The sequence below is a fragment of the Diplotaxodon limnothrissa genome, linkage group LG13 (assembly GCF_057381915.1).
Source record: "Diplotaxodon limnothrissa isolate DT_005_m linkage group LG13, D_limnothrissa_male_GT1.1, whole genome shotgun sequence".
NCBI lineage: Eukaryota > Metazoa > Chordata > Actinopteri > Cichliformes > Cichlidae > Diplotaxodon > Diplotaxodon limnothrissa.
The window spans coordinates 5,099,651-5,112,548 of NC_140608.1; the positions used below are offsets into that span (position 1 = coordinate 5,099,651).

The 12,898-nt window shown below is 40.2% G+C and overlaps 1 protein-coding gene across 1 annotated transcript in view; it reads right to left on the reverse strand.

The window, feature by feature from the left end:
- slc8a1b (solute carrier family 8 member 1b) overlaps positions 1–9,103 on the reverse strand; it is a 135,517-nt gene extending 126,414 nt beyond the window's left edge. The window contains exon 1 of the mRNA XM_085369056.1: positions 8,723–9,103. The gene's annotated coding sequence lies outside the window, so the exon portion shown is untranslated. The remainder of the gene's footprint in view (positions 1–8,722) is intronic.
- Between the last annotated feature and the right edge of the window lie 3,795 nt (positions 9,104–12,898).

Sequence of the window (12,898 nt, forward strand, 5' to 3'; positions counted from 1 at the left end):
TACTTTGTAATGTAAAATCCACCAGTGGTGAATTTAAATATTTGGGTTAAATGGACCAAATGTTTAACTGCTGCCCCGATGTTTACTGAGTGGGCTCTGCTGTGGTGTAAGAGCTTTGTGCTCAGACATTAGGAAAATCAACTCTCAACAAAATTACATGTCTACTTAATTAAACTTCAATTTGCCAAGGTCATAAGAAACCATTTCCCCCTTGGTTAATGCTAGTCAGCAGCTCCTTGCCTTATATGGGCTTCTTGTGTGGTCACAAAAGCCTTTATGTTACTTTTCCAACTGATCAATAATTCAGTGTGCTCTGGAATTTGGCTGTTTTCACTTAGAGATGTCATTTTTCTAAAAGGCAGATGGCTGAACATAACACCAAAAGCCAGTTCTTCTCCATTCAATAGAGTGTATGTTCTAAAGCTTCACGACACAATTGGAGGTTATAAAGGTCGCAAAATTTGTAGATATGGTCAAAAAGGACAAAAGAAAAATTACAACTGAACCTGGAACAGGGTAGGTTTGTAGAAATTCAGTAAACCATCCCTCTAAATTAGCCGTGAGTGGGAATTTTACTATGATTGATGTTGCTCAATTGGTGCAGGTACATTTTTATGTCAAACAGAAGCAGTATATTGCTACAAGTCTTTGCATGTTTCCAGTAGTAATGTCAGAAAAGGAAGGAAAATGTGGTTTGTTTTCCTGCTTAGCGAGGTAGAGCCATTCATTTATTATTGCCAATTAGCAATTGGACCTTTAACGTTCCCCTAAAACATACAGGGTATGTGGGAAAGTGACAAGAAGTGTCTGGGTTGAAAAAAAAAAGGTGACATGAAGGTGAACTTGTTAAATTAAAGGTTTTTATTAATGTTTTTATTACGAATGAAACTGAAACAGACGGACAAACGACTATCACCTTTAAAAGAAAGGAAACAACCAAACCCAGGAGTTAGTCACTAAACTGAAAAATAAGTTAAAAAAAAAAAAAAGGCTAAGTCAACAAAACACACACTCCTCTCCACAGAGCAGCAGTAAGCAGCCACCACACACAGCTCTCTAGCTGCAACCCAGCAAGGCTCTCTGGCACTAGAACTCACCTTTCTCTGACCTTAAGCACTCTCTTAATTGTAGAGTTATTTGCCACCATTTTTGTAACCTAAGGCAGGACACACCCAAACAAGGCCAAAATCACAGCAGGCCCTGCTCCACAAGCACCACACTTGTTTATTTTGCGGGGCTTAAAAACATCACTGCAGCACGTTCATGGATAGAACTTGTTCAATGCTGTTCATATGGCTTATTTAGCCAGTCACAAATACACAACTGTGGCTGTCCTGATAACAAGTTTCACAGTTTTACTGCCGTTTACATGCATGCCGCCATCTTGGGTTGTGAAGTCAGGGTTGGTGAGGCTGCTCCAAAGTTTGTGTTCCAACTTTAGGGGGTGTTCCAGTTGAAAATTCCAACTGGGAACTAGGAAATTCAGCCCTCCAACTTAAAAAAACTGCTCTAGAAGTCCATAAGCACAGGAAAAAAACTACAAATGGCACAGCATAAGCTACTAATGGAAGGTCACAATTAGTGCCGTTATGCCTTTCTTATCTGTGATGTGGAGGAGAGCTCAGTCAGCTTTTGAAATACTTTGCTTTTGGTACTTTCTGGTACTTACTGGTCCACGGCAACTCACTTGCTTAAAAACCCACGGCCTTTATTGCTCACTATAGCAGTGGTTCCCAACCTTTTTTGTGCCACGGACCGGTTTATGCCCGACAATATTTTCATGGACCGGCCTTTAAGGTGTCACGGATAAATACAACAAAATAAAACCAGTACCGGTACCGAAAAAAAGAAGATTTATTCATAACACACGTGAAAAGACCCAGGAAAACCGAGTAAACGATAAAAACAATAACAAAATAACGCTGAAAACCGATAAAAACCCTGAAAACTATACATTTGACACCTGAGCCTCAACTCTCGCGGCCCGGTACCAAACGACTCACGGACCGGTATTGGTCCGAGGCCCGGGGGTTGGGGACCGCTGCACTATAGTGTTTTTCCTGTGTTTTTATCTGTTCAAATGATTCAGTTCATCTGTGCAATTTTGATGGGTCTGTGACCCCGAATAGGACAAACAGGAAAAAACATAAGGATGAATAAATTATTGCAGTGACAACAACACTGGAGCTGCCAGAGCCCTCTCACAAACAGAGGAAGGGTGAATTGTGTTAAACTGCACAAAATACAGCAGTTGCTGGCTGTTTTTAGATCGTTTGGTCATTTAAACTACTTCCAGGCTTTCTTCCTTTCCCCTTGGGGCTTGAGTCTCCTAGCTTTTACCATAAAACATAGTTAATAGTCTGCATTCTTAAAAAATAAAGCAGTAGATTATGTATATACTATCAGCTGCGCATGCCACAGTTCCTAATATAACACAGTTCATTGGCTAACCCTGGGTAAGCACTCCAGTTTCTGTTCCTTCCCCCATTTTTTCCATCTGGCTTGCTTAAAATTCATCCTCACGAACAGGAATCCTTGATAGACCTACCTTACACAGTTTTGGTTGCTTAACGCTTTATCAGAAGATTACACTTCAGATGACATAAGATAATCACCCACACTGTTTACAGTTCAGGGCTTGTTTCTTGCCTGCAAAATACATCCTGTAAGAACATCCTGTAACATTAATGGCCACTTGATAAAGGAAAAGATAATGACCTGGATCGTATCAGAGCCAAACTTTAGGGAACGTGTCTGTTGTTAGTGCTTGAGTGGCTTTGTGGCTGAACAGTGGCTGCTATTTTGGATTTTCTAATTGAAATATCAGGTTTCAGAATATCCGTCATGATTTTCCCTAGTGTTATGACCTCAAAAACTTGGCTCCATTTCAAGAAGAACACAGCAGACGAAAATCCAGCCTCAGAAAAAGACAACAGACACAGAAACTGGACCACTGAATCTTACTCCCCAGAGGCAACAGCAAAGACAGAAAGCGTAAAGTTAACGAAACGAAAACCATGTGCTGCAGCGAAACAAGCTGTTGCTTCTCTGGCCCAGAACTGTTATGTCTTGAGAGCCTTTGAAGATAGCACCCAAAGATGCCAAGAAGGCAGCTGATCAGACCAACAGGAAACAGAGCAAGGACAGAGAGAAGTCAGGAGGAATACATAAGACAAGACCTCACATTTTGCATAAACTTCTAATGTTTATCTGAAACTGAATCACATATTTTTGCAAATAACATAGTGGTAAAATAATTGAAAATTATTTTAAATTAAAATGAAATGCTGTGCTTGAGAATGCAGTGAGTGAAGGTAACAGCCTCAGCGTGCTGCTCTCAGCCTATCTGCGATGCATTTTCCTCACTATGGGACAGGCAGCGATAATGAAATATTTAAACCAGTGAGTGAAAGCGAGACAAAGAAATGTGGTAAAGTAAATAAGAATGGGAGCACAAGAGATGTAAGAAGAAAGGGACTGAAGGAGAGGAGTGTAATGTGGAAAACAGTACCATAAGGAGAATCAGAGACAGGCAGATGAAAAGAAAAAATACAAGGTAGCAAACAGGAGGCTAATCTAACATAATCTCACCTCTTCAAATGAAATAAAACCACAGGGATATTCCACTGAATGTGAGTGCAAGCACAGGCCAAAATAGACACACACACACACACACACACTATCGCCTGGAAACAACTGAAGATTAATGGTCTGCATTTACCATCATTAGAATGATGTTGAGCCTTTTTATCTGGATCTCTCTAACAGCCAGTCCCCCGACAAAGACGTCCTGTCATATTATTACACTTGTAGAGGTGGAAATGATCAGACTGCCACTGCAGTACACTGGGTTATTTCCTACTTTTACGTCTGACCAATGACTATCAAAAAAAAGAACTAAATTGTTAAAGGCTGAAACAAATTACCAAATGATTTCCCTTATTTACAGTTCCCTACTCATTCAAGAGATGGGAAATGATATAAGGCACATAATTATCTTCAACTTTGCCATCTTTAACCCTTTCTATGTATATGGTATAATCCACATAAGGAAGCACGTGGGTAAAAATATCCTGCATTATGTACATTTTGCTAAAGAGATGACATCTTCCCCTTTCTTCAATAGGTTCAAATTTCACAAGAATTCTGTGGTTTTATCTTATGTGGTTATATAGTTTATGTCATCGGGCTTCCTAAAAATTAAGCAATTTTCTAGGAACATGCAGTAACAATGTTACACGCCACCAGCAGCCAATTAAATCTTCACAATAGCTTCATGTATTTTGTAATCTGAAATAGTGAAACATTGAAAAAAGTATTTTTGACAGTGCCCTTCCACCAGTCATGAGGTGACATCATATTGTGTAACCAAAAAAATAATTTCACAGTAGGTTTCTTCAGCTCTATGGAGCATTTTAGCGACTTCCAGCTCTGTTTTTGTTTTATTGCCTGTGACTGTGCCACTTTAGACCTCTTGCAGTACTGTCAAAAACCTGTTTGTTTGTTTTTTATCACAGGGAGGATGATATTATCAAGAAAATAAACACTAATAAAACCACTGCACACAAACTGCTGACAGACAATGTTTGTGACTAGCTTAGGGATCATAAAGAAGCATCTAGCAGCTTAAGAGTTACATTCCCTTGAGGAGCTGGACACAAGCTATTGTTTGTGTCAGTTGCTGTTATTTAACCTGCAGACACTACTTGGGTGCAATTGCTCAGTAAATAAAGAGAAGTTGAAGCTGATAATGAATACTGGACTTAGCATTTCCTTTCTAGTTAACAGTCACCACATGTAAATAATTAGATACGTCAGTGCACCAGTTCTCTTCTGAACAGCAATCAACAAACTATATAGCTTTATTTTTTAAGTGTCTAGTTTTGTCTTGTTTAAGCCAAGAGTTCCAAATATGAAAATGTTCTACGCCAAACATCTTATAAAAAGTCAAATGTTTTTCTTTGACACAATGCATGTAAACATAAACATATTTGGACCTATTTCACCGACACTTGTCTAATACTCAGTATTCAAATCAACTAATGACTCCAGAAAGCTTCCATTTCCTGTAAACGCTATTCACTCAAAAATAAAGGTACAATGGCCATTGGCTTTGTTGACTAAGACTAAACACATAGCACTTACAGAAATGAAGCCTATGCATAAGTTAGATAAGGAAGATCTGTCGCCACACATCTCTGCTTCCCTGATTTTTGCAGCTAATCTAAGCTTTACACCATTTCCAGTTTCCCATGCTGTCAAGCTGATTGTGACAACACTGATCAAGTCCAAACATCTTGCAGATGCCTTCATGCAACCAACCTCCTCCCTATTACTCAGCCTCCATTCAAGCCTGTGTCGTCATCTCCACTACCAGCATCTAAACTCCCGGGGGTCCTGCCCTAATCTCTATCACTGCTGGGATTAAATTCTGGTGTGATGGGCCAGCTGAGTCTAACCACTAAATATCTAAAACTGAATTTGAACATCAATAAATCATGTTCATTTCCTTCTAATGATCTTATTGAACTGAGTATTGCTTTTTTAACTTTCACAGTTTAGCACACTTTTAAAGGAATTAAAGAGTCTAGCATTTCTATAACAAAAACAACCGTTAGTGTATAAGTAATGATCTTTACAAAGCCTTTAATAAATTTTCTATCCACCATTACTATTTTAGTATTTGTATTTGACTTTACTGATATATACTCATGGATGGCACATAGAACACAAGGAGGAGCAACTCAGTGCATTTAAGTATATCAGGACAACCCATTCAAGTTGGGGAAGAACGATGACTTAAGTGAATCTGAACATGCCATGGTTGCTGATGTGAGACAGGTTCTCTAGAGTTTAGAGAGAATGCTTGAAATAAGAAGAAAATATCCAGTGAGTGGCAGTTCTCTGGGTGAAAATGCTTTGTTGATGTCAGAGGTCAGAGGAGACTGGCTATGCTGCTTCAAGCTAATAGGAAGGCGGCAATAACCACTCATTACAACCAAGGCATGCAGAAGGGCATCTCTGAACTCACAGCAGCAGAAGACCTCACCAGGTGTTTCTCCTGTCAGCTAAGAACAGCCTAATCAAAAGTGAACAATAGAAGACTGGAAAAGTGTTGCCTGTTTTGATGAGCGTCTGATTTCTGTGCTGATCGTAGGGTCAGAATATGCCATAAACAATACAAAAACATGAATCCATACTGCCTTTTCTGGTTCACACTGCTGCTGCTGCTGCTGCTGGGGGATTTTTTAACACACTTTGGCCCTCTTACTATCAATAGAGCATCATTTAACCGCCATAGCCTACATGTGTATAGTTGCTGACTATGCCCATCTTCTGATGGCTGCTTCCAGCAGGATAACGAACATTGTCACAAAGGTCAAGTCATCTCAAACTGGTTTCTTGAACATGGTGATGACTTCACTGTACTCAAATGACCTCTATTGTCACCTGATCTCAATCCAAAGACAGCACTTTTGGGATGTGGGAGATTCTCATCACAAACTGGCAGTAACCATGTCATGTTATCATGTTAATATGGTCCAAAATCTCCCAGGATCTCGTTGAATCTATACCAGCATTATTTTATAGCAATACACCCACAAATTAAACTAAGGATTCCCACTAATCAGCATAATTAATTACTAAAAATAATGATAAATCTCAGTGACTGCACCAAACTGCACACTGATTTCTAATAGATAGACCCTGTCTCTGAGCTCATCTTGAATGGCTAATTACTTGCCCATTGAGTGTTGAACTGACTGTATTAGCATAAACACCTTGACAAAAAATGTGGCAAAACAGTGAAAAAGGAGCATTTACTTTACAAGGGAATGTCTGAGATGTAGCAAAATTTACTGTTTTTCTCATGATTTTCTCATCACCTAATTTGTTCTTGTTTACTTTAAACTATAGTGAACAGGGTCTCTTTTGCTGAAAGAAGCAGAACAGCTTAGGGATGTGTGGGGAAAAAAGATGAATGGAAATATTTTTTTCAAATGATGTCATTCTTGAAAAAAAGTCATTTTGACCTAATGTTAGCATAACCTAACAATCATAGAGGAAAACAAAGCCTTAAACTGAACTATTACTATTAGGATTAAAACAAAAATTCCCGTCCTTTAATGAAAAAAAAAAAATTCATATCCGACGTGGAATTTTTTTCAGTACACTCATGGCATTAATAATACAGAATTATTACATTTACATCAGATACAGTTAAACGTCTAGTCACAGACTCAGCTTCCTCTCAGACACTGAGCACTGACTTAGCTTTAGCTGTCACCTACAAGTGTGGAAGTTGCGTGCATGTGTGGTACATTCTCACACAACCAGGTTAAGAACAAGCCTAATGTACACCCACTGAGAGGCGACCTGAATCTGGTGTCTGATATGGGAAAAGTTCCAATTTTATTATTGGAAAATGGGTCTCTTACCGAAAATCTTAAACTGTTTTGTCTTAATACCTACTCTGGATTAACACCACTGCAGCAGGACGAGTTCTTTAAAAATAAATAAATAAATGCAGCACTGCTAGGAGTTAAATAAAGCTGTAAAGGCTGACTGACATTCTTTTTTTATTGTTAAAAATAAATATTTTATATCATCCACACTGAACGAGCTCCAGTTCCTCTGTGTCATGACCATTAAAGCCCCGACTCATGTCAGGTGAAAGCGAAATGCCTAGAAAGCCTACATGATACCTGCCTGATTTGCCAAGTAATCCTCAACAGATGAGACACTTGGAGTGTCACACGGGGGCAATAATTACTTTACGGTATAGGTTTACATTAACTAATATGTGAAGCTCTGCTACCGTTTGGTTTAAAAACCTTTGCCAAAAGCAGACAGAAAATTAAACAAAAATTAAGCCAGTTTTCCCCTCTGTGTCTTTAAATCCAACTTGTTAGTAAAAAAGTACTAAATCAGAAGCCCACTGAAACTCAAACACCGGGTCCACGCGCAGGTTTTCCCCGAAACCTGCTCTCCACTGATGCACAAAGGCACTCCATCACCTCCGAATTGCACTGCTTGGCGCACAGGACATGGAACCTGCAGAATTGCTCAAATGTGTCTTTCAATGCGCATTCACTCTTTACAAGGATTACCATACAGAGCAGGGAAATTTAGCTTTGGTTGCGAATGTTTGTCACCCAACTTCCACATTGAACGCCTATAAAAAGGTGAGAGCATGGCTGTCTGAACGTGCTCTGCATCCGTAATGACTCCTCTATAAATAAGTGGGGCAGGCGGCTAGAGGAGTGGAGAGCGTGGAAGGAGCGTGGATGTGTAGAGCAAATAAAGAAAAAAAAAAAGAAATACACCCCATGAAACCATGCTGTCTGTTCACTTTGGCGAAAAAACATTGATAAGCACCTCCCATCGTACTCGGTTCTTTCTAAGCCCAAGCTTCAATCTATGTACATTCCCAAATCACAGTGGAAGAAAGGCGCAGTGTGGAAAGCTCGGTGGGGGAGAATGGGAGTGAGGGAACATCGTTTCCACACTGCATCCAAACCCTTCCAACGCATGGTGCTTTCAGTCTTCAGTCGGAGCTCCACGAGACGAAAGGGTCCGCTTTCCATCCCATTCACTTTACCTCCCTGTGTAAAACTTGCTTTTACCAGACAAAGCCGCAAAATGTATGCAAAGCTGCCCACCTCGCTATTAATGTCATTATCCGTAATGAAGCACACCCAGAAAACTGCAGAGTGCCTACCTTTTATTCCCTTGAGTGGCCACGATCCGGAGAAGTCCGTAGTAAAAGCTGCACTGTAGCTCTACTAATAATATTAGTAGAACAAGGAGTAAGAGGAGGAGTAGTAGTAGTAGTAGAGGTAAGCCAGTGGTGGGGAATGGTAATGGAGACGCAGGGAGCTCTTATATGCCAGCCAAGACGGCGTATCCACCGATCGAGACGCACGAAAGGAGGGAAGAGTCTGGATTCCCATGCAGCGCCTGGTTATTTGTTGCTGTTATCTTCGTTTGTTGCCTACTCCTCGTTTCCATGTAGTTCGACCCGGCTGACCTGTATGATCGGATGACCGGAGCGGTGCTTCATTAGCATGCCCGCATTTGTTGGGACAAGGCTCGCAGCAGATCGGACTTCTTCCTCATTCTTCCCTTCCCGTCCCCCCCCCCCCAAGCGCGAGTAAGAGAGCGAGAGTGTATGAGACTGAGAGTGTGCCTGTGTGTGTGTGTGCGTGTGTGTGTATGTGTGTCAGCGTGTGAGCAGGTCTCTCTTTCGCCTGTTCCCTCACAAACCGACTGAGGATCAGCTCAGCCTCTGTCTCTCTCTCCCTTCTTCTCTCTCTCTCTCCCTCCCTCTCTCTCCCTCTCGCTCTCTCAGCATGTGTGTTTATAGGTCCATACACACTGTGTGTTTCTCTCTCGGATACTCTGCCCCCCTCCGTTACTGGCATATTCGCTTACAGGAATGTCCATTTGAAAATAGTCCAAAAACATGTCACGCTGTTATGATAATCCATGTCTTAATTTTCTTTCTTAAGAGAGGTTTATCATTATTATTGGATCACATGCACAAGAACAAAGTATCATGTAGGTGTAGCAACCAGTTTCTTGACCATTCCCTCCCTGAGGCTTGAAGCTTTTGTCCCCTTATCCCAGGACTCTCCATTTAATCCCCAGCGTCTCCTCATCTCACCTTGCTCAGCCCTTAAAATGTCCTGTGCAAAGATTTTCTTTTATGTTGTAGTTGGAAAAGACAGTGCGTATAGGAGTGTTGCAAGGGGGAGAGGTCATAATGGAAACCAGGGGTGACTTGGACGCAGCTAACAACATCTTTTACAACAGACTAACATTCACATGCAGGAGTCGACTATGAGAACACCGAAAAGCAATTGTTTTAATGTCAGAACTTAGTAGTTACATATGAATGCAAAAGTTTATTTTAATATAGAGAGGTATCTGCCCAAGAAGTGCTCTGAAAGTGATCCCAAAAGAGGATAGAATCAGTGTCACGTGACACCTTTTAGAAGACCTGCATGGTGAGAAGCCTTGTAGGATGTTGGGCTGTTTGTAAAAGATCCAGGGATGGTTTGCTCAGGCAAAGGAATAACGAGTTACAATAATGAGTCTTTCAATCAGGATGTCTTGATCAGCTGTGCCAAAGGAAGAAGAAATATTCAACTGCACAACAACTGAATACATGGATTTGAGCTACAAATCAAATGTATGAGCAAGATGGGTGTTGAAACAGTGTTTTGTGAAAGAAAAGACCGCGTTCCAGCAACAGAAACCTCCATAGATGTAGAAACCACAGGACTACAGTTTTTCAAAAGATTAGTCTTCAGTAATAGAGTATCCATTTTTTGTTTGTTTTATACAAGAAAACATGATTTGTTGGCACTCTAAGGCCAGTCATACGCTTCATGAAAACAGTTTGGTCCATCAGTCAGTACACGGTTCTGCACTGCAAACCATTCAATATGATCATCACTTAACTGGAAGGCGGTCAAAGATACCGATTTTAACAACAAGGAAATAAACAGATTCGAGGAATTGACTGCTAATGCACAAAGGTCAGATTCTGCTGTCAGGTAACATGATTCATTTTGTATTTATTCATATGAATCTTTTCATTAGAAGTAGCAGTGATTAAAGGAGTGATTCCCTTTATGATTACTGGTTAATTGGAATTTTACTTCATGCCATTCCCCTACTTCTCCCAGCCATGTGATGGGAAGATGACATCATTTTTCTCTCTGAGTTAGCATCTTATGCAATAATCATAAGGTTGCCGCATACAGCTAATAAGTTGATCCAAAAATCTTGTCTAACCTGTCAGTCCTATCAGATGAAGAAGGCGAGCACAGTATATTAATTTATGTGAAAACAGATAATCCTAATCCAGTTTTAGGTTAAGTGCCCTGTCACAGGGGGGAAATCTGAAGTAAAGCAAAAAATCACCAAGAGTATGTGAATTTAGACATCTAGTACACATCTGCATGTGTAAAAACAAGAATTTATACCTTCAAAAACAGACTTTTGAAGAGAGACCTGAACAAACAAATAAAGGCAACTTGGGTATAACACTTCAAAAGGCAGGATCAGCAACCAGGGGGTATAGATTTGGATAGATGCAGACTGCAGCAGACAAAAGGGCTCTGAAAGGGACACTAAAACAAGTGACAGATACTAGCTTGATGGGAAAATATAGAATCAAGCAGTGAAACAGAATAGACAAGCTCTTGCTATGACTAAATCTTTTTCCTTTCTCATTCTGAGAAAGAGAAAGATTCAGACTCAGAGTCAACACGAGAATCGACAACAGAATGGAAGCTGGGAAGTAATTTAAAGAGGAGCAGAAGCAAAGCTAATAGGCCAGAGGGACGTTTTCCCAACTCAGAGGCAGAGGGCAAAGCAAGTGTCACAGGTCTTATAAGAGAAACAGCTGGAGAGTCAGGAAGCAGAAAAACAGATAAGGTGGTTTACTGAGGAAGTGAATGGTTGGGTAATGAGGTTAGAGGAGTACAATCGGGAAACAAGAGTTGTCAGATGGGATGAATAATGGGCTGCATGATGAGTGTCAAAGAAATCGCAAAGAAGACTCCTGGATTAACCCATAGGTGGTATTAGGTGAAATCCCTGGAGATGATGAGCCATGAGCCCATAAATTCTGCCTGGTGATGCAGCCAGCTCACCAGCTGATTTACTACAGGCTTGGCAGGGTGATGCTATAGAGCAGAGAAAGGCATGGGTATCTGAAATGAGGTTTTTAAGGTTCGGGAAAGAGGATTTTGTTAACTTTGAAGATCACACTAACAGATGTACTAAATGGAAATTCAAACTGTTCAATTAATCGTTTCAGGTCAGTGCATTTGTTTTTACATTTATTTCTTCCAAATTATTTTTAAAAGGTGTTAATGAGGAAAAGCTGAATAGAACGCCCATAGACTGCATGTGCTCCATTGACACAGGAAGGTAAGAGCTTGAGCCTGTTCATTCATAATTCAGAGGTGTTGCAGCCCTGTGTGCCTCCTCAGAGCACAGAAATTCTCACAACTGTCAATCAAACAATCCTGCTAAAATTGCAGGAGCACAGCAAGCATATGCAGGGGACATAGGTTAAATAAAGGTATAGCTTTAAATTGATGGGATATGACACAATTGGAAAACAGGTAGAGGGACAACAGTATAAAATTAGCCATTTAGCAGACTGGGATCATTCACAGTTATGCTGATTAACGTGCATTGTCTCTGAGGCAAAAAGCTCAAGGCAAGAAACATTACTCCACTATCTCCAACTCCTTACAAACAGTAGCAACCTGAAAAACCTAATGTGTTGCAGAAAGAAAGGGAGAAATATGCTGTGAAATGTGCAATAGGCAGTGTGGTTGCAAACGGAATGCAGCCGTTTAGCACATTTCACTCAGACCGGTTTGTGACAAACTATTCCTATGGGCATAAATGCCACTATAGGCATATGAGCAAGAAAAATGAATGTGGTCCTTAGTTTAACTTCATGTCCCACTAATCTCAAGTAGAAAGGAGAAATTAGAAATACATTTAAAGTCTAAATACATGGTTACTGCTACAATAATTTCATGCACGCAAACTCTGGCTCGGTGTCTCTTTTATAACTGCTCTGCTTATCATACTCTGTTGAATCATGTAGAATATGATCTGCTATACTTTGTTGATTTACAACAACAGGATCAATAACATTAATATCAGAGAAATTCAAAAGATACCTTTGAATATAGTTGTTGACCTTTTTGTACCACTAAAATAAAAATATATGTACACAATTCTAAACTGTTAAAATGAATTGCCAAATTCTTCAAATAAGTACTTCCTATTTAGCCACAATCTACTTTCTTATGGAGAAATTATGACTCATCAGTAGGGATGGGTACCAGTATCCGGTGCCATT